A 20,077-nucleotide genomic window follows, 5' to 3' on the forward strand; every position below is an offset into this window, starting at 1 on the left:
ATATTATTAGTCATTTTAACTTGAATGTGAATGGAAGCAGAAAGTAGACTGGATTAATAGCCAGAATCCTACAATATGTTCTTTACAAGAAACACATTTAAAACAGAGTGCTATATACAGAGTAATATTAAAGGGCCAAAGCTGAATCTATCATGCTTCATGTGAAGTTAAAAAAAAAGGGGGGAGGGGGGTAGACATCCTGATCTCAGATCAAGCAAAAGCAAAAAATAGATCTAACTGAAAGAGATAAGGAAGGGAACTATATCTTACTAAAGGGTAACATGGATAATAAAGTAATATCAATACTAAACACATATACACCAAGTGGTATAGCATCTAAATACCTAGAGAAGTTAAGAGAGCTGCAAGAAAAAATAAACAGCAACATTATATTAGTGAGGAATCTGAAACTTGCTGTCTCAGAACTGGATAAATAGAACCAAAAAATAAATAAGAAAGAAGTTAGAGATAAACAGAATTTTAGAAAAAGTTAGGTATGATAGAGCTTTGGAGAAAATTGAATGAAGAAAGAAAGGATTATACTTTTTTCTTGGCAGTTCATGAAACCTATACAAAAATTTACTATACATTAAGGCATAAAAATGTCAAAATTAACTGCAGAAAGGCAGAAATAGTGAATGAATTTTTTTCAGTTTATGAAACTATAAATATCAAATGCAATAAAAGGCCAGGAGCAAATAGACCAAACATTAATGGGAAACTAAATAATCTAATCCTAAAGAATGAATGAGTGAAACAATAAATCATGGAAATAATCAATAACTTCATCCAAAAGAATAATAATAATGAGACAACATGTCAAAATTTGTGGGATGCAGTCAAAGCAGTTATTAGGGGAAATTTTACATCTCTAGATGCTTATATGCATAAAATAGAGAAAGAAAAAATCAGTGAATTGGGCTTACAACTTAAAAGCTGGAAAAAGAACAAATTAAAAACCCTCAATTAAAAACCAAATTTGAAATTCTGAAAATAAAAGGGGAGTAAAAAAGTATTGAATAAATAAATGAAACTGAGCTGGTCTTATGAAAAAATTAATTAATTAACTAATTTGATTAGAAAAAAGAAAATTAAATTGTTAGTCTCAAAAATGAAAAGGGACAACTTTCCACCAATGAAGAGGAAATTAGAGCAATAATTAGAAGTTATTTTACCCAACTATATGTCAAAATATGATCATCTATATAGATTGCCTAGGTTAACAGAAGAGGAAATAAATTATTTAAATAATCCCATTTCAGAAAAAGAAATAGAACAAACTAATAATCAACTGCCTAAGAAAAAATCTCCAGGGCCAGATAGATTTACATGTGAATTTTACCAAACATTTAAAGTACAATTAATTCCAATACTACGTAAACCATTTGAAAAAATAGGAAAGAAATAAGGACTTCCACCAAATTCTTTTTATTACACAGACATAACACAGATACCTAAACCAGCTAGGGTGAAAACAGAGAAAGAAAATTATAAACTAATTTTCCTAATGAATATTGATGTAAAAATCTTAGATAAAATATTAGCAAAAAGGTTGCAGAAGCTCATCCCCAGGAAAATACACCAGGACCAAGTAGGGTTTATACCAGTGATGCAGGACTGGTTCATTATTAGAAAAAACTATTAGTATAATTTAGTATATAAAAAACCAAACTAAAAAAATCATATGATTATCTCAATAGATGCAGAAAAAGCATTTAATAAAATCCAATACCCATTACTATTAAAAACATTGGAGAGTATAGGAATAAAATGTGAAGACTTTTCCTTAAAATGTTAAGTAACATCTAATTAAAACCATCAGCAAGCATCATTTGTAATGGGGATAAACTAGAACCATTCCCAGTAAAATCAGGGGTAAAACAAAGTTGCCCACTATGACCATTAGCATTCAAAATTGTATTAGAAATGTTAGTTTTGGCAAAAAGAGAAGAAAAAGAGATTAAAGGCATTAGAGTAGGTAATGAGGAAATCAAATTATCATTCTTTGCAGAGGATATGATAGTATTCTTAGAGATACCTTAAGAAACTGTAAGAGGTACAATATTTATGTTTAAAGAAGAGCAAACCAATCAGGATTGGAAGAGGAGAAAAACATTAGCCATTACAATGTTATAGCCTGCAATCAAAATATAATATACTTTCATATGCACTATTAAATAGATACTGACTTTCATAAGGTTATATCAAGATTTATTGAAACAAGAAGTAAATATTGGATGATAAAAAGTTGAGTTCAATAATTATCTCCAGGGACAATAAATCTTTACATTTATATGCACACAACTCAGTAGTCAGTATACTATGTCAGAATATTTAACATTCCATATGTATTCATCAGAAATATCCAGAAATCTTAAGAAAACATTGACAATTGCTTTTGAAGGAGCAGATTAGACAAGAACTTAAAAAAGAAATGTTGAAGAAGAAAGTAGTAGCTTTATTTTATTCATGATGATTCATATATGCCATGTGTATGTGATTATTGGTCGAAACTCGTCACAGTGCATAGAGCATTTAATTTTTGAGATAACAACAGAAACTAGCTTAAATGACAAGCATAAAATAGTTGTCATAATTGCTCCAATCAATGTAATCATTAAAAAAATGTCAGTCATGACTATTTAAAATAATTCTAGTTTTGGTTATATTTTATTCATATTAATTGAAAAAAAAATTTCCCATACTTTTGAGTTTCAAGAAGGTTACTTCTACATAAGTAAATTGAAATAGAGAAAATAAAACTATGTTGATAATTTCTTTCATTCATCAAATTGAGTCACTTTATTCAAAGAAGAATGATAATTGTAAACAGTCCACTTGCCTTTTGATCCTTCATATAATGCTTTAATTAGAAGGCCTGATGTCATTATAGTTAGATGATATCATATAATTTTGTTTCTTAATCTAAAATAGAGATTTTTAAATTTTCTTTCTGTCAGAGAGATTAATGAATTCTGTCATTTGATAGTGGAGCCTTCAAAAAAATGCTTATAATAGCCTTCTCCAAACTGACCTCTCAACATTTTTTTTTATCTAGGAAGGGGATATTTGTTTCAAGAAGTCTTTGTGAGTTCATAGTAGTATGATAGCCATTGTATGCTGTTAAGCCTTTCTGAAAAAAATTCCTGCTTGAAGATCAAAATTTGTAGCAGGGAATACCAATGTAAGTTGTTAAGAATGTTAGACCAATTTTTCAGTCATGGAAATAAGGATAGGGACTGAACATATGATTTAATGGTATAATGATGTCTCTGGTTGAGGAAACTCCCTCTATCAATGTAGGTTGTCATGTTACCTGCAGCTTATAGTCATACACTATTGCTCAGAATTCTGAGAAGTTAAGAGGGGTGTGTGTGTGTGTGTGTGGGGACTTTAACATAGAATTTTCCAGACTAGGACTCAATCCTCCATACCAATTTGGGGATTGTGGAGAGTCCTAAAATTATGGGGAAAATCACCTATATGTTTTATTTTATGTTCATCCAGAAGAGATGATGTTATGACTTGAAACTGAATTAGATTTAAGTCTGTGCAAAGGCACCATTCTCATTCTCTCTTCCAGAGGAATGACAAACTATAGATCATGATGACTGGAGATGACTTTGGATGCAGAGAAAGAACATAGCCTTTTAAAGTTAAGATCGTTGTATGTGCAAGAATGTTTGTGGAAGCCCTCTTTGTAGTGGCCAGAAACTGGAAACTGAGTGGATGCCCATCAATTGGAGAATGGCTGAATAAATTGTGCTATATGAATGTTATGGAATATTATTGTTCTGTAAGAAATGACCAACAGGATGATTCCAGAAAGGCCTGGAGAAACTTACATGAACTGATGCTGAGTGAAATGAGCAGGACTAGGAGATCATTATATATTTCAACAACAATACTATATGATGATCAATTCTGATGGGCATGGTGCTCTTCAACAATGAGATGAACCAAATCAATTCCAATAGAACAGCAATGAATTGAACTAGCTACACCCAGTGAAAGAATTCTTGAAGATGACTATGAACCACTACATAGAATTCCCAATCACTTTATTTTTGTCTACCTGTATTTTTTATTTCCTTCACAGGTTAATTTTAGACTGTTTCAAAGTCTGATTCTTCTTGTGCAGTATGTATGGACATGTATACATGTATACATCTGGGGGAGAAAGTGGGGGGAAGGAGGGGAATAACTGGAACAAAAGATTTTGCAATTGTCAATGCTGAAAAATTACCCATGCATATATCTTGTAAATAAAAAGGTATAATGAAAAAATAAAGTTAAGGTCCTTTCCAGGTTTCAGTTTGACTGAAATAGTGCATATTTAGTGATTAAGGCTAGGTTAAAAATGGCCTCTTTTACTTAATTAAAAAAATCATTCTGAGAGAGGAAGTTCTTCAGGATTTCTGGCCAAAACAGAAACAATTGCCATTTATATTCATTCTAAGTCATCAGTGCCTAAACAATGACCAAGTGAAGCTTGGCCTGGAACTTATTGTTGGCCCGTCAATGAGAACCAAAGTGATTTGGATATAAGGCCTTGTCCTTAAGAAATAAATCTAGCTGATAAACTCTAAGATATTTGTGAAGTTCCAACAATTAGAATTTACATTCCTTTCAGCAGAGCAACTGTAGTTAAGGGTGACTTACCCTAGTTGGACAGAGGGAGAAGAGGGAGAAAAAGAAGGAAGGAAAGAAAGGAAAAAGGGAGAGAGGACAAGGATGGGAGGAAAGAAGGGGGAAGGAAGAAGAGAGGAAGGAATGAAGGCAAGAAAGAAAGGAAGGAAGAAAGAAAGGAAAGAAAAAAGAAAGAAAGAAAGAAAGAAAGAAAGAAAGAAAGAAAGAAAGAAAAAAGAAAGAAAGAAAGAAAAAAGAAAGAAAGAAGAAAGGAAAGAAGAAAAGAAGGAAGAAAGGAAGGACAGAAGGGAGAGTGAGGGAAAGAAGGAAGGAAAGGAAGGAGGGAAGGAAGAGAGGGAGGGAGGGAGGAGGGAAGAAACAAAGATAATTTGTTTCTCAACTGGAATTGATTAGTTGGGTCCCCAGTGGGGAAACACCTACTACTCTCAGATTGTTGTTTGTCCTTCATTCTTGAAAAGGACCATGACATCAGGAAGATGATTCCTTTACTTGCAAGTGAATTGGATTTAAGTAAAGGAGAGCTGTGCAAAGTCACCAACCTCTCTCTCTCCTCCAGAGGTCCAGGGCTAAGAGATAGATCAGAATGATTGAATACAAACATGCATACAAGATACAAACACATGTGTGTGCTTGTATGGAATTTATAGTTTCTAATTGGTTACTTGATGAGATTGGTATCATACATGTTTAGGTATTTCACATCTTTGAAAATGAGTTTCCTTTTACTATCTCCTCAATAGGTAAAGTACATTTGCATGCAAGATATATATGTGAGAAGAATTGTGAGTAATTTTTTGCCTTGAAGATATTAATTTCTAAATTTTCAAAATTTTATTATAAAGAATAATATGGACTAAAGAACTTAGTCTTTCATGAAAGGAATCTTGATGTTTATATAGTGAAATCATATGAGTTCTGAAAGTATTTATAGACTATATAATAGTGAAGATCTTAAAGAAAAAATTAACAAAGATGCATAAAATGCGATATTTATAATAAGCTAATGTGTAGAAGAAAATATTGAGGGGGTAGTGATGAATATATCTAAGGGGATAATTTATTGCCTCAATTCACATCCCACCAATTTATTTTTCTTTTAGTTAAGCATCTTGATTTTGTAAGCTAATTTCATAGAGAATTTTAATATTTAAAATTATTATTAATGATAACACTTATGGTGTCCCAACAATGTGTTATTTTCTGACAATGTGTTAGACACTGAATTTCTAAATAGATTACATGCAAACACTCTTTACCAGTAAAAATCAATTGTAAAGGTGGCATATTTCTCTATTTGTAAAGATCCACATTTTCATAAAAATTGCCAGTAAGTTACTTTAAATCTTTTGTTAATGTTAATAATAGTCTCTCTTTAGATTACTTTAGACTTTGAAGTAGGAACAATATATGTACATATAGTTATATATAATATTAGTATAGTTAAACAAATCTTGCATTCTCAGTTGACGGCATGTATGTTCTGATAAAGAGAAATGTTATTTATTATCATTCAACTAATATACCTTTCTAGATCATGATAAAGTTAAATATATAATAATAAATTGTTTGATTTTGTAATTAATGAGGAAGTACATCATAAATAAGTTGATTCAATAGCTAATAATACTAATATTAATAATTAACAGATGTCTCTTTAAGTTTTGTAGAGAGTTTTATATACTTTATTTTATTTGAGCCACAAGACAACACTTGAATAAGTTTACAGATGAAGAATGTTGAGAAACACTAAGTGATTTGCCCCAATTAATACAGTTAGTAAGTTTTTTTTTTCCTTTTGAGGCAATTGGGGTTAAATGACTTCCCCAGGCTGATACACATAACTAATAAGTCTCTGAGACCATATTTGAATTCAGATCCTTCTGTCTCCAGAGTGGGTGTTCTATCCACTGTATAACCTGTTACCCCACTATTAACTATTAACTATTTTTGAAGCAGGATCTGAATTCAAGTTTTCCTGATTTTAAGTAAGTCCCTCCATTATACCACCAAGTAAGCAATTTACATTATTAGTGTTATTATGAAATCCTTCTATATTACATGTAAAGCTATAAAAAATTTCAATATATCTTATTGTATTTCAGAAAGTAAGAAAGTCTTTCTGTGATTGATACTTTTGAGCATGTCTCCATCAGAGTCTATTTTTAGGGATTTGGGGGAGGGGATTAGACATATTAAAAACTGGATTTATATTGAAATAAATTAAAATAGGAGTCCATATGTTTCAGTCAGTTTCATCCAGTTCTCTTTTCCTGTCCCCTAATTTTTAAGTATGATCATTTCCTTATCTTAGCAAAAATTTTATCCCCAGAAGGAGAAAAATAAAACTATGCTTTGTAAACTTAAGGAGATGTGCAATCTAATAAACTTTTGATATAAAAATAATATGGTTTCATTTGGACAAGGAACATTTTTAAACAGTGTTAACAAAGATTATGTCTTATCCCACTTTAGTACCCTAATTTATATCACAGTTTATTAACACAGTTGTAGTATGGTTTGTAACCATGTTATGTGTGAACACAAACTGTGTTACAGTCATGACTGGCTGTTGTTAAATTTAAACATGTTTCCAAATATGTTACAAATCATAAACATTATTGAAAATAGAAGTTTCAAAGGGAATAGATTAGATTCCCTTGAGAAAATGATAAATGGTTTGTAGAATCAGAAGAATATAGAGCTTACAAAGGATATTGTAGTTTATCATTTCCCTAATTTTTAGATGAAAAAAATTAATAGCATGATATTTTATAAAGATTGTTCAAAGACGCACAATAAGTTAATAATGCAACTAAGAATAAAATCCAGCCCCACTACTATAGTTTGAATTCAGTATTCCTTCTTTCAGTAGTTTCTCAGTCTGTATAAATAAGCTAAAAAAAATTGTAGTAGTTTCACATATCTATTCACATCACATTAGCTTTAAGAATGAATTACATTATAAATATGTACACATATATTTTATTTAACATATACTTTGACATATTTAACATGTATGGAACTGCCTGCCATCTAGGAGAAGGAGTGGAAGGAAAGAGGGGAAAAGTTGGTAGAAGTGTTTGCAAAGGTCAATGTTGAAAAATTACCCATGCATATGTTTTGTCAATAAAAAGCTATAATAATAATAAAAAAGAATGAATTACATTTTCTAAATTTATTTTATGAACTTTTAAAATGTGTTATCAATATTTTTTCTTTGTGAGTTTGATAAAGTTTGATTATACTAACTTTAAAATGTAGCATGAAATATGCATGTTCACATGTAGTTTTTAATATGCAAAATAATTAGATGATATTTTTCAAAATAAAATTTAAAAAATATCCGTGAGCTTCTGCAATCTATATTGATGTTTTTGATGGTTTTGCTATTAAATGTTCATACTTTACCTAATGTCTGGGCATATGATCTTTCTCCACTATATCATTATTTCTGGCTGCTTCATTTCTTTCTAATATCTGCTTATTTTTGCTGAAATCCCCAGAGCAGAAACCCACAAACCAAACAAATTCTCACAGAAAACACAGAGCTGATCAAATGTCCTTGGAGACACTCAATTTTTTTTTTGTTGTTGTTTTTTGCCACCATTTGTCATCCTCTGCTCAGAGAGATCAACAGTTTTTAGCACACAGATCAATATTCTCTTAACCCAGACTTAATCTAAGGAGAGTTTCCCAACATTTCACCTTGCCCTACTCCTCTGCACTGGAACTGGCCCTCCCCCCACCTCCAGCAACAATTTTGTCTGTGTAAGACAGCAATTTTTCATCCTTTGGTCAAAACTGGTGACAAAAGAGGGAATAATGGTTCCTGACATATCAAATGATAGATTTGACACATGGCATGCTGAGCTGGGAGCTTTTATGTGCCAAAGTGGAAAGACAGATAAGCAGCCTAATGGCTCTCCTGACATTGCTGTTGCTTCCCTTCCCCCCACCCCACCTTGTTATACCAAAACAGCCTGTGAGGGTTAGATTTTTTTCCCCTCTTGAAGAAGTTTGTCTCCAACTCTAGGCAGGAAGCAAGGAAATGCACTGTGCTCCAGCCCAAAATAAACGTTTCCCTGTCCTGCAAAATGATCAATCTATGCCCCTCTCCTCCAGCACAGTGAGGGCAGTACAACATGCTGCTTGAGGAAATATTAACAAATATAGCCAGTGAGAGGGAAACAGATGGGACTTAGAAATTAAACCAGCAGATTTCTGGACTCTATTCAAAGAGTACAGTTTTATAATACTGAAACAGAACTGCTCTTTAATTTTTTCAAGCATTGATCATCAAGAAACACCTCTAACAAGCCTCCCCCATTAAAACCCACTGGATAGTGGCTCAAAAAGGATCCCCTTAAAAAAGTCACTATGGTAAAAAAAAATTAAACAAAATCCAGTGGCAGTGTGGAGATAGAAGAAATGTAAGTTAGCTGAGCTTTGCTATTCTGGGACAGACACTGTGGCCTGTGTACCAGAGGGCAGGGCTCCAGGCATAGGATCCCGTTACATCTTTACACACAAAAGCTTCTTTCAGGATCTAAACTAACAAAACAGGAACATTTTTTCCTTTTATTCCTGTATAGTTTCTCCTAAAGCATGTGTTCACATTTAAAATCCTGACCCATGTGTCATTTGCTTGCATTCAAAGTTATTTGTATTGCTTTGGTATTACAAAGCAACATCCAGTCTAATCTGACCTGGCTATCAATTGGCCAAAAGCTTTGGCAAAATGCTATTTTAATCTCTTTAGAAGCTTCTCATAAATCTCTCCTCCTCTATTCCCATATTTCTCAACCAGACAATTGTATTGACTAGATCTTTTTAACCCCTGTAATATGCTTATAAATATTTTTACATCACATCAGGAAAGGAATTTAAAGAAAATAATCAGTGGAGATTTTGCATAAAACTGTTGCTGGAATTTAAGATATCATTTTGCAGTGGTGTCTGTGTGTGTGTGTGTGTGTGTGTGTGTGTGTGTGTGTGTGTGTGTGTTTAAATATATCTTCAAATTTCTTCTGGCCCTCCACCAAGAAAAACTAGACTTAAAATTTTTAAATGTCAAAGATTCTTAAGTATATACATGATATACATAAGGGATACATTATGTATACAGATCAAAAGCATTTTTCTAGATTCTTCTGACTCAGTTTTCTTCCTTTTTTCCTTCCTTCCTTCTTTCCTTCCTTCCTTCCTCCCTTCCTTCCTTCCTTCCTTCCTTCCTTCCTTCCTTCCTTCCTTCCTTCCTTCTTTTTTCCTTCCCCTCTCTCCTTTCCTCTTTCCCTTTCTCCTCCCCTCCTTGCCTCCCTCCCCCCCCTTTCTTTTTAAATGAAAAACATTTCCCCTGTAGTACATACTTTGGCACATTTTATGGTATTTTTCCACAGTTTCTGCATGTTTGACATTTTAGCCAATCTTGTTAGAAGAGGGAAACCAAACTGAAGAATGTGGGATTACAACATTTAGTTTTCAATATTCAGTACCAGAACTATAGTAAGAAAAATAGGATGGTCTTTCTGGGTTTATAAAGCTCTAATGCATACCTGATAACAACATTCAAGAATAACTCATATGATTTAATCGATTTTGTTTTATTACATTCTACATCAGCATTTATTGAAAGATGTCCACACTGGGGCTGGGAAAGGAAGAAAAAGAAAATAGTGGCAATGAGTAAAATGAGAAGCAGGAATGAAAGGAATACTTAAATGATATAAGGGATCCTTCTTTATTGAGATTAAAAGTATAAAAAAATTAGCCAAAATTTTCCATAATAGATCTTACTTAAAGAAAATGGGTTTTCAATAACTTTCTATTTTATCATTTCTTTCTGAACCCAGTCTCTCATACAACTTCGATTTCATGTTTCTTGTTAAAACAACCGAGCTTTTTACCGATGATCATGGAGTAAAGCCCAATTCTTTGTTTAAGCAGTCTCAAGTGAGTAATTATGATTAGTTCTTTGACATTTTCTTTTTAACATCAATTTTGACAATAGGATTTTTACTGTGCAGCACATTTTTGTTTGTTAGTTGTATACACAGGCGGTAGGTATGAGGAATATTTCAAGAAAGTCAGAAGTCCAAAAATAAAATTAGCAATTTTCTGAAAAGTGAATGTATACTTTGACTTGACTTTGTTTTTCATACATGAGTCTAATTTCTTAAGTCAAAAAACATGAAATTAAATGTTAAACAGAGATAAGTATCTTCCTTACTGAAGTTATAGCTTAAATAATTTAGTTCATTACTCAAAGAATTAAAAAAATAAGCTTTTTGCAAAAAAACAAAGCAAAACAAAAATACAATCCCCCTAAAAAACCAAAACAAACAAACAAAAAAAAAACTGTTTACATTATTATTTTGCCCTCAAAGACATCTGTGATATATGTTGTTCATTAAGATATCACTAAAATGCCCCAAATAGTCCTAATCATTGGAGAATGTAAAGAGTTAAGATTATGTTTCTTGTTGTAGAATTAATGTGATTCATATTAGCAGTAGTAAATGTCATGTTGGCACCTTTTCTTTCTCACACATTGCAGTTTCAAGTCTTTGCTATGAAGAAATAATGAAGTAAAGATATGCAGTGCCATATACCATGCATTTTTTGTCATTCTGCATACAAAATGAATTGTATCTGCTACTAAGGAGGTCATAAGGACAGCAAGTTTAAAAAGACTACTTAAAGAAATGACATGTCAAAGGAAACAAAAACTTATTTTTTTCAGCTCTTTCCAACAGGATAGCTTTTTTGGAAATAAAATGTTAGTAAATACTTCTCCGTAGTATGATAGCATTACTTTTCATAGCTAACCCTAGTGATCAAAAGATATTTAAGTTCTTATTGCAAACCAAGGAAGATAAATTAAAATGGTCATTATGTGTTCCCCAATTCATGATCCACTAATATGGTAAAAAGAAGTAAAACTTCTCTTATTAGAAAAAACACACAGGTGATCTGCCCCAAATCAATCTAAATGATCTGTGAATCATTCTAAAAGAGGTTATTACAAGGTCATTTTTTCAATCTATATATCTATATCTTTATGTGTGTTTATCAATGTCTATATTTAAATTAATATCTATATGTAGGAAGTATATATGTATAATTCTATACAATAATTAACATAGCATCATTAGAAATGGGTACTAAATATTAATGGATGAATTGTCTCTCTTTCATCTGAGTACCATCTCATTGGACTACTACTAGAAAACACTAACTAAATTCAGAAATGTTTATAACCAGGTTGGCTGCAGGGTGATGAATTTTTAAGCCATAATAATTCTTGAGGACCATCTATTACAGTAATTCCTGAAGACCATCTACTAAGTTATAGAATAGTTGCAGTCTATTGGATTTTTCTATAAGAGTGACCAATGTGATATTTTTATCCTCTCAAGTTTTATTACATGTATTTCTATATTTGACACAACATAAATATAAAATTCTAAATGTTTCTTAAATCTGATCATGTCTGAAAATATAAAACTCAGTTTCTCCCTTTTTTTGAAGAATGCTATCCAGCTCAGTGAAGTTGTATGGTGCAAAGGAAATATCTATACACATAAAAACATAAGTGTTTAACAAGATCTTTTCAGTTTTGAATCCTCTATTTGAAGTTTCTGTTAATTTTGATATTTACTTCAGTAATTGAATCTGTTTTTGACAACCTCCCCCTCCTCCTCCCCCCCCCTTTTTTTTTTACCACATACACATAGAATAAAGAAGAATACAAAGGAAAGGATAAATAAAGACAAAGGCAGGGAGAAAAGAGGATGAGGACATTCAAGACAAGAGTGTCCATGTGCTCAGGAAAGTGGCAGTCAAAGATGTCTGCTTTGGATAAGTTGAAGTGGTAAAATTGTGGGCTTGAGGATAGAGAATACTTGGACAAGTCTACTTGTAATCCTTTAATTCATCCATGACTAAGTTGAACTAATGTACATGTCCATTAAATCAAGTTTGGATGGTTTTATACAGTAGTACGTAACTTAGGAACAGGAATGCAGTGTGTAAATGGGGATGATGACTTAAATTTGAGGAATGTTGGAATAGAAATACCAGACAAAGGAAACTAATCCAAGGGGGCAAGATGGTACTTTGCACAAAAGATGATTTTTAAGGGATTGTGGAGAATGAAAAATGAGACCAGGACACAAGTTCACTAATGATAAGGAATGAAAACCTCAAGTCATGAACATAATGAAGAATAGATTTAAAAGCAATAAAGTAATAGCAGAAATAGAAAGGCTAAATTGTGTGCCCAGGAATCATGAAAATTCAACTTTGAAAGTGGAATGATTTTCATGGCAGTCAACCATTAATATTACATCACCAAAAAAAAAAAAACCCTAAAAACAAAGGTCACCCCCCCCCAAACAAAACAAAACAAAACAAAACACAAGAGGTTGTGGTGGCAATAGGATTTTATTTTTTCTTGTTCTTTCATTCTTTTTCTTTTTTTTTCTTTTTTCAATCTTAAATATAAAAAAATACAAATGAAACCTTTCCCCTGCTTTTTGCATGCCTCACGTTAGTCTGGGTCTTCTATTATTATTATTGTTGTTGTTATTAAAACTTTTTATTTTCAAAACATATGTACAATTTTCAACATTCATTCTTGCAAAATCTTGTATCCCAAATTTTCCCCTCCCTTCTCTGACACTCTCTCTTAGATGTCAAATAATCCAAAACATGTTAATGTGCAATTCTTCTATGTATAGTTCTAAATTATCATGAAGCACAAGAGAAATCAGATAAAAAAGGAAACAATGAGAAAGAAAACAAAAATGCAAGCAAACAACATCAAAAAGAGTTAAAATTCTATATTGTGATTTGTACTTAGTTCCCATAATCCTATCTCTGGATACAAGTGGCTCTCTTCATCATATGACCATTATTGAAAAGAGCCATATCCATCAGAATTGATCATCATATAATCTTGCTATTGCTATATACAATGATCTCTTGGTTCTGTTCACTTCACTTAGTATCAGTTCATATAAGTATCTCCAAGCCTGATCATTTCTTTTAGAACAATAACATACCATAACATTCATATAGCATGACTTATTCAGCCATTCTTCAACTGATGAGTATCCACTCAATTTCCAGTTTCTTGTAACTACAAAATAGCTGCCAAGTTTGGCTCTTCTTTAGTCTTCCTAAATACTGACAGTATTGAAAAAAAAAAAACAAAACAAAACAGAAAAAATCATTCTGAACTCAATACTTTGGAGAACCATATATAAAGCACAGAAAAGAAAAAAGGGGAATTGTTTCAAAAATCTTAAATCTTTAATACATTGAAATTCCTTATTTATTAGTGAAATTTCTCATTTATTGGCATTTGCCTCTGAATTTTTTTTCTATTCCGTACTGTATATTTTAAAGCAATTCATCAATACTTTCCAGTTTTACTTCTTTTTTAATATAGCTATCACTAGCTACACTTGCTCCCATATTCTTTCCTTTGAACACAGAAATTATAAAATCCCTTTGTAAGAACTAAGCACTATTAAGTTAAACAAATCTAAATATTGTAATGTTAAAGATGTGTATGATTTTGCTTAAACTTTTATTTCCTTTCTTCTCTACTAAAAGATAGTAAGCATACTTCATCATAAGTTCTTTATATTTGTGGGTGGTCATTAAAATAATAAAAAATTCTTAAGTTTTATAAAGTTCTTTTTCTTTCTTATTTTTCTTTTTGGTGAAGTAATTGGAGTTAAGTGACTTGTCACACAGCTAACAAGTATTAAGTTTTTGTGGTTGGATTTGAACTCAGGGCTTCCTGACTTTCATGCTGGTGCTCTATCCAATGTGCCTCTAAAGCTACTTTTCTGTGTAGTCTTGAAATCACTGTTTAAAAATATTCTTCTGATTGTATTCATTTTCCTTTTCATCAATTCATAAATATCTCCTCAGGTTTCTTTTTTTTTTTTGTGATGCAATAATGGCCATTATATTTATATACCTTAATTTGATCAGACTTTTTCCAAATGAAAAATAGCTTTCCCATCTTCATGTTGGTCTCTGGAATTTAATGATAATAAAAGTTTTGCTATTAAGGTGTTTTGCATATTTGGATTTGTTACTAATTTTTTGACGTCAGAATTGTTTTAATTTTAACTTTTCTCTCGAGCCATTATTCATGTTTTTGTAGTCTTCCTTTGAAACTCAGTTGTTCATATCCTTTGACCATTTTTCTATTGGGAAATGACTTTTCTATTATATATTTCAATGAGTTCTTTATATAACTAGGTTATTAAGTACTCCTCCCCCCTTTTTTAACAAACATGCAATTATTTCCCTAATCTATTACCCTCCAATTTTTAATATACTAGTTTAATTTTTGAAAACAAATATGCCCATATTTTTTCTTTAAATTTCTGTAATATATTTTCTTTAGGTCTAGCATGCTCATATGGGTGCAAAAGTGTTTACCATGGTATCAATGATAGCTATTTTCTCCTATTGCTTCTATTTTGCCAACCCCTTTCAGGGCTAAAATAATTTGCACTGGCACAATTCTCTTTTATCTATAAAGGAGCAAAAGTACTTCGAGAGATGAAATTGTCAGCAAAGAAGTCAAGAATTAAACAGATTCTCTTCATTGACCATAATGAAACTTCTATTAGATGGCTTAATTAGAAATTTCAGTATCAAGCACTAAACATTCATTTGTTTTATTTTTATCTTGCTAATATATTGCCAACCTGGAAAATTTGTTTCTTTTTTCCCCTTTTTATTTCCAATGTTCAACACAATGGCATTCACCATATTACAAAATATCCTTGACCAAATTGCAAAATATCTGGGCTGGACAATAAACTTCAATGATATAATTTTCCATTCCTTTATTTCAACATGACATTTAAAACTAATTGTAACTGAACTTGACTTTTAGTTTCTATGAAAATTTCATAACATTTCACTTTGCTTACCTGTCTATTGTTGAAAAGAGAATGAATCAGCTTTCCTAAATTAGATACTTTCATTTTGATACGGTATCTTGAGTTCTTTAGTAACTTTTACATTATAATAATTTTATGTAACACACACACACACACACACACACACACACACATATATATATATATATATATAATATACATGTGTGTAGGTATGCATTTATAAGTGTATATGTAGGTATATATTTACATATGTATATTTACTTTGTGCAAGCACTTTACATCTAGCTTATTGATCTTTACAATAACATGGGAGTTAGGTGCTATTATTATTCTCATTTTTTTAAGATGAGGAAATCAAGTTAAATAGAAATTAAATGACTTGGCAGTAGTCACATAGCTAGTAAATATCTCATGTTAGATTTGAATTCAGTTCTTCCTTATTACAGGCCCATGCTTTATGCACTTTACCACCTAGTTTTTTCCTTACATGCTTATAGGCCATACAAATCTCATATTTATTAAGGGGAAAATGTTTTAAGCAAAAACAAATATTTATTTAGTGAATGGAAGAAACCTTAGTCCCTATAGCTAAATCAAATTGACATAAGCAATATGTTTCAACTTGAAAATAAAATTATTAAATGGAATCTCTTGTTTAAAGGAAGCAGAACAAATAAACCGCTTAGGTATTGTGGACTAATGAAAAATCAAAACAACTATTAATTGATTGTGATGTTCTGACATCAACTAATCCGGAATAATTCATCATGTGGCAAGAATCAACTTCAGGAACTAATAAAATCCATATTCCATCTTGGAATTTAGTAGGCAGTATTTGTTTATTTTTCAAAATACTACTTTTTGCTTTCTCCTAACTTTGTATACAAATATGTAGGAAATCATTTCCAGAAGGTAAGTGAAATATACCTTGCAACCAACCAGTCACATTTGTGCAAGAGCCTGGTTTTATTCTATTTTTCATTTGATTACATCTAGCATCAATTAGGTTAAGTCAGTTTCATCATCTATAGATGAAATTTCTACAAATTTATGGTCTATATCATTATATTAAAGCAAGAAGAAGTTCATATCAATTGAAGCTGCTAAAGATCAATAGTCTACAATGCATGTGATGGTATGGTTTAGTTTCTGACAAGATATTATATGAGGGTCTTTTAGGCCTAAGAATAAGAAAGGAAAAAAATCTGTTTGATAAGAAAAAAATACAGACTTGTCTATCATCTCTGCATAAACTTTTAATCTGCAATGTTCATTTGTCTTCAGCAAAATTGTGTTTATAGGACATGTTCTAAATCAAACCATTTTTTCAGGATTCCAATGTCCAATGTTCCAATATCCTAATATTGCACAATCCCCCCAACAAATACCAAAAACTTTTACTTAAGAAAATTCAGATGGTAATAAAAGCAATAAAAATTCCCAACACATTTTAAATAAAAAGCCTTCTGGAAAAAAATGTGGGAATTTAAGAAAAACTTATCAACTAACTACTTTTGTCTAACTAGAAATGATGTGCAGGAGGGTAAAGAAACAAATGCAGCTAAGAAAGCATAATTAATGAACACTATTAACCAAACTAATCTATATGTCCATATTAAAAATACATACTTTTCCAATTAGAATAATGAAATAATTTCTTTAATCAAATAAATCAGAACTACAATTTCCATTATTTCATGATAAGAAAAAAATTTCTGAAATCTGTTAATCTATTTTCCTTTTCCCAGATGTAGTAGTTAAATATCCAGCTGTAGGACATTCCCTGATTTTAATGAAAGTGAAACTTGAAAGTCAACTTGATTTATTTTGCATGGAAGCTCTGTTACTTTAAAGCATGTTATTGTTGATAATAATTTTAAAACTTATTTTTAGTAAATTGTTGAATCACATATGTTGTATTCTTATTTTTAAACAAATGAATAAACACAGACACCCTTTTGAGAGGAAATATGGAGAGTATACTGGACTTGGCATCAGGAAATTTGGGTTTAAATCTTATTTCATACTCTGCAAATGTACATAATATGGCACTACCATACTTCCAGTCCCTGCCCAGTGTTTTATTCAGCACTTCAATTTGGCAAAAAGTCAGTTGGTAAGTCATGTCTCTATTTCCACATTTTATATTGCTCTATGTACAACCACCCTCTTAGTTCAAGGTTCTCATAACTTCTCACTAGGACTTTTTTAACATTTATTTAAATGTCCTTCCTTGTCACAAGACTCTTCCCAATCAAAACCATGCTTAAAATGGCTTGCCAAACCATAAACTGGAAACTGAGTGGATGCCCATCAATTGGAGAATGGCTGAACAAATTGTGGTATATGAATATTATGGACTATTATTGTTTGGTAAGAAATGACCAGCAGGATGATTTCAGAAAGGCCTGGAAAGTCTTACATGAACTGATGCTGAGTGGAATGAGCAGGACCAGGAGATCATTATATGTTTCAACAACAATACTATATGATGATCAATTCTGATGGATGTGGCCATCTCCAGCAATGAACTGAACCAAATCAGCTCCAATAGAGCAGTAATGAATTGAACCAGCTATACCCAGCGAAAGAACTCTGGGAGATGACTATGAACCATTACATAGAATTCCCCATTCCTCTATTTTTGTCCGCCTGCATTTTTGATTTCCTTCACAGGCTAATATTACACTATTTCAAAGTCCAATTCTTTTTGTAAAGCAAAATAACTGTTAGGACATGTATACTTATATTGTATTTAATTTATGCTTTAACATTTAACATGTATGGCCATCAGGGGAAAGGAGGGGAAAAATGGAACAAAAGGTTTGGCAACTGTTTATGCTATAAAATAAATAATAACTATAATAAAGAGATAATAAATAAAAATAAATAAATGAAATAAAATACTATAATAAATAAAAATAAAATAACTATAATAAATGCTATATAAATAAAATACTATAATAAGTAAAAATACTATAATAAAGAGATTAAAATAAATAAATAAATGAATGAATGAATGAATGAATGAATGAATAAATAACTAAATAAGAAAAAAATAGCTTGCCAAAGTGGTCTTCTTAAAGTCTACATCTGATCTCACTTTTTTATTAGACCCAACCTGCCAAGTGACTATTGATTCTATAATTTTATGTTTACTCATTTGTTTGGCATTTAAGATCCTTTATAACCTCCATATATAGCATTATTACATATAATATATATCATTGTTACATATCATCTCCCTTCAAGTAACTTAGAATCCAGGTGAACTTTCTTACTATGGGTGTAAGGAACATCTCCCATTCCCTTGTCTTGCATAAACTGCCCTTCTTACCTATAATTCACTCCATCCTTACCTTTTCATCTTAGAATAACTAGTCTCTTTCAAGTCCTAATTTAATTTCCACCTTCAATATGAAGTCTCTGAATCCCCCTACTGTCAGTTCCAACACATTCCCCTCCCGACATCCAACTTTATACAGTATTGTGGAACAAACAATGATTTTGATTTTCATTTTGTGATAGCACTATCCAAACCTGTATGATTCTACCAACAATAGCCAGCTTCAGAACATCTGAACCTGATTAGATGAAACTGAAAAGTATTGTTTCTCTACCTACAGGTAGTTCTCTATAAGCTGCATGCCAGATTTCACACCATACATATAAATTCCATTGTTCTTTTTTTTCCTGTGTTTTTAAATCCAAGGCTTTTAAAAGTGATGTTTCTCTAAGGAATGTGCAAAAGTCATAGCTTTTAAAGAGCTCATTTCAGTGATCAAGATATTACAACAGCTGTTAATGTTGGGAAGTCATGCATTTCAACTATGATCCAAGACAACCTTTCGAGATTCATTTGAGCCATTTTTCATAATCAACTGGGCCTCAATGAAACAGGGTCAGTTAAATGAAAGTACTGTAAAAATGAAAAAAATATAACAAACCTCAAGGGCTAACAAATAATTGCTGTAAAAAAAATCTGAGAAAAAAATCAAATACCTTTAGAAGATACTGATGGCTAGAGAGGTTGGCACTGACAGCTTTACAGTGTGGTGTGGATTTCTTGGACATGGGAAAACAACAAGATTAGTAAAAAATGACACAATTGCTAATTATTACTATATTAGGGGCAAACAAATTTCAAGACTCAGTGCTAAAGAGAGTAAAAAGGTTATTTTTAGTGATGAAAATGATTTTTAATTCAAAATTTTGGCAAAGTTCTTATTAGTAGTCTAGGAGGGCTTGTAAAGACCTAGGCCATTAAGAAAACATCTACTCAAAAATGTTTAAAGATTTTTTCTGCTTCCAAAGTACCTGGAATTCTTGTTATCATTGAGAAAATGAAGAATTGTGCTAAATTTATGGACAGAGAAGCAGAGTTGTTCCAGATTTGCAGGTTCCCAAATGAAAATAGTACACTGCAACATGACATGCATCAGAGATGAACTTTTACTATTCACAAAAGGATAAGAATTTTATTCAAGAAATTGAGA

The sequence above is a fragment of the Antechinus flavipes genome, chromosome 3, assembly GCF_016432865.1.
Source record: "Antechinus flavipes isolate AdamAnt ecotype Samford, QLD, Australia chromosome 3, AdamAnt_v2, whole genome shotgun sequence".
NCBI classification, from domain to species: Eukaryota; Metazoa; Chordata; class Mammalia; order Dasyuromorphia; family Dasyuridae; genus Antechinus; species Antechinus flavipes.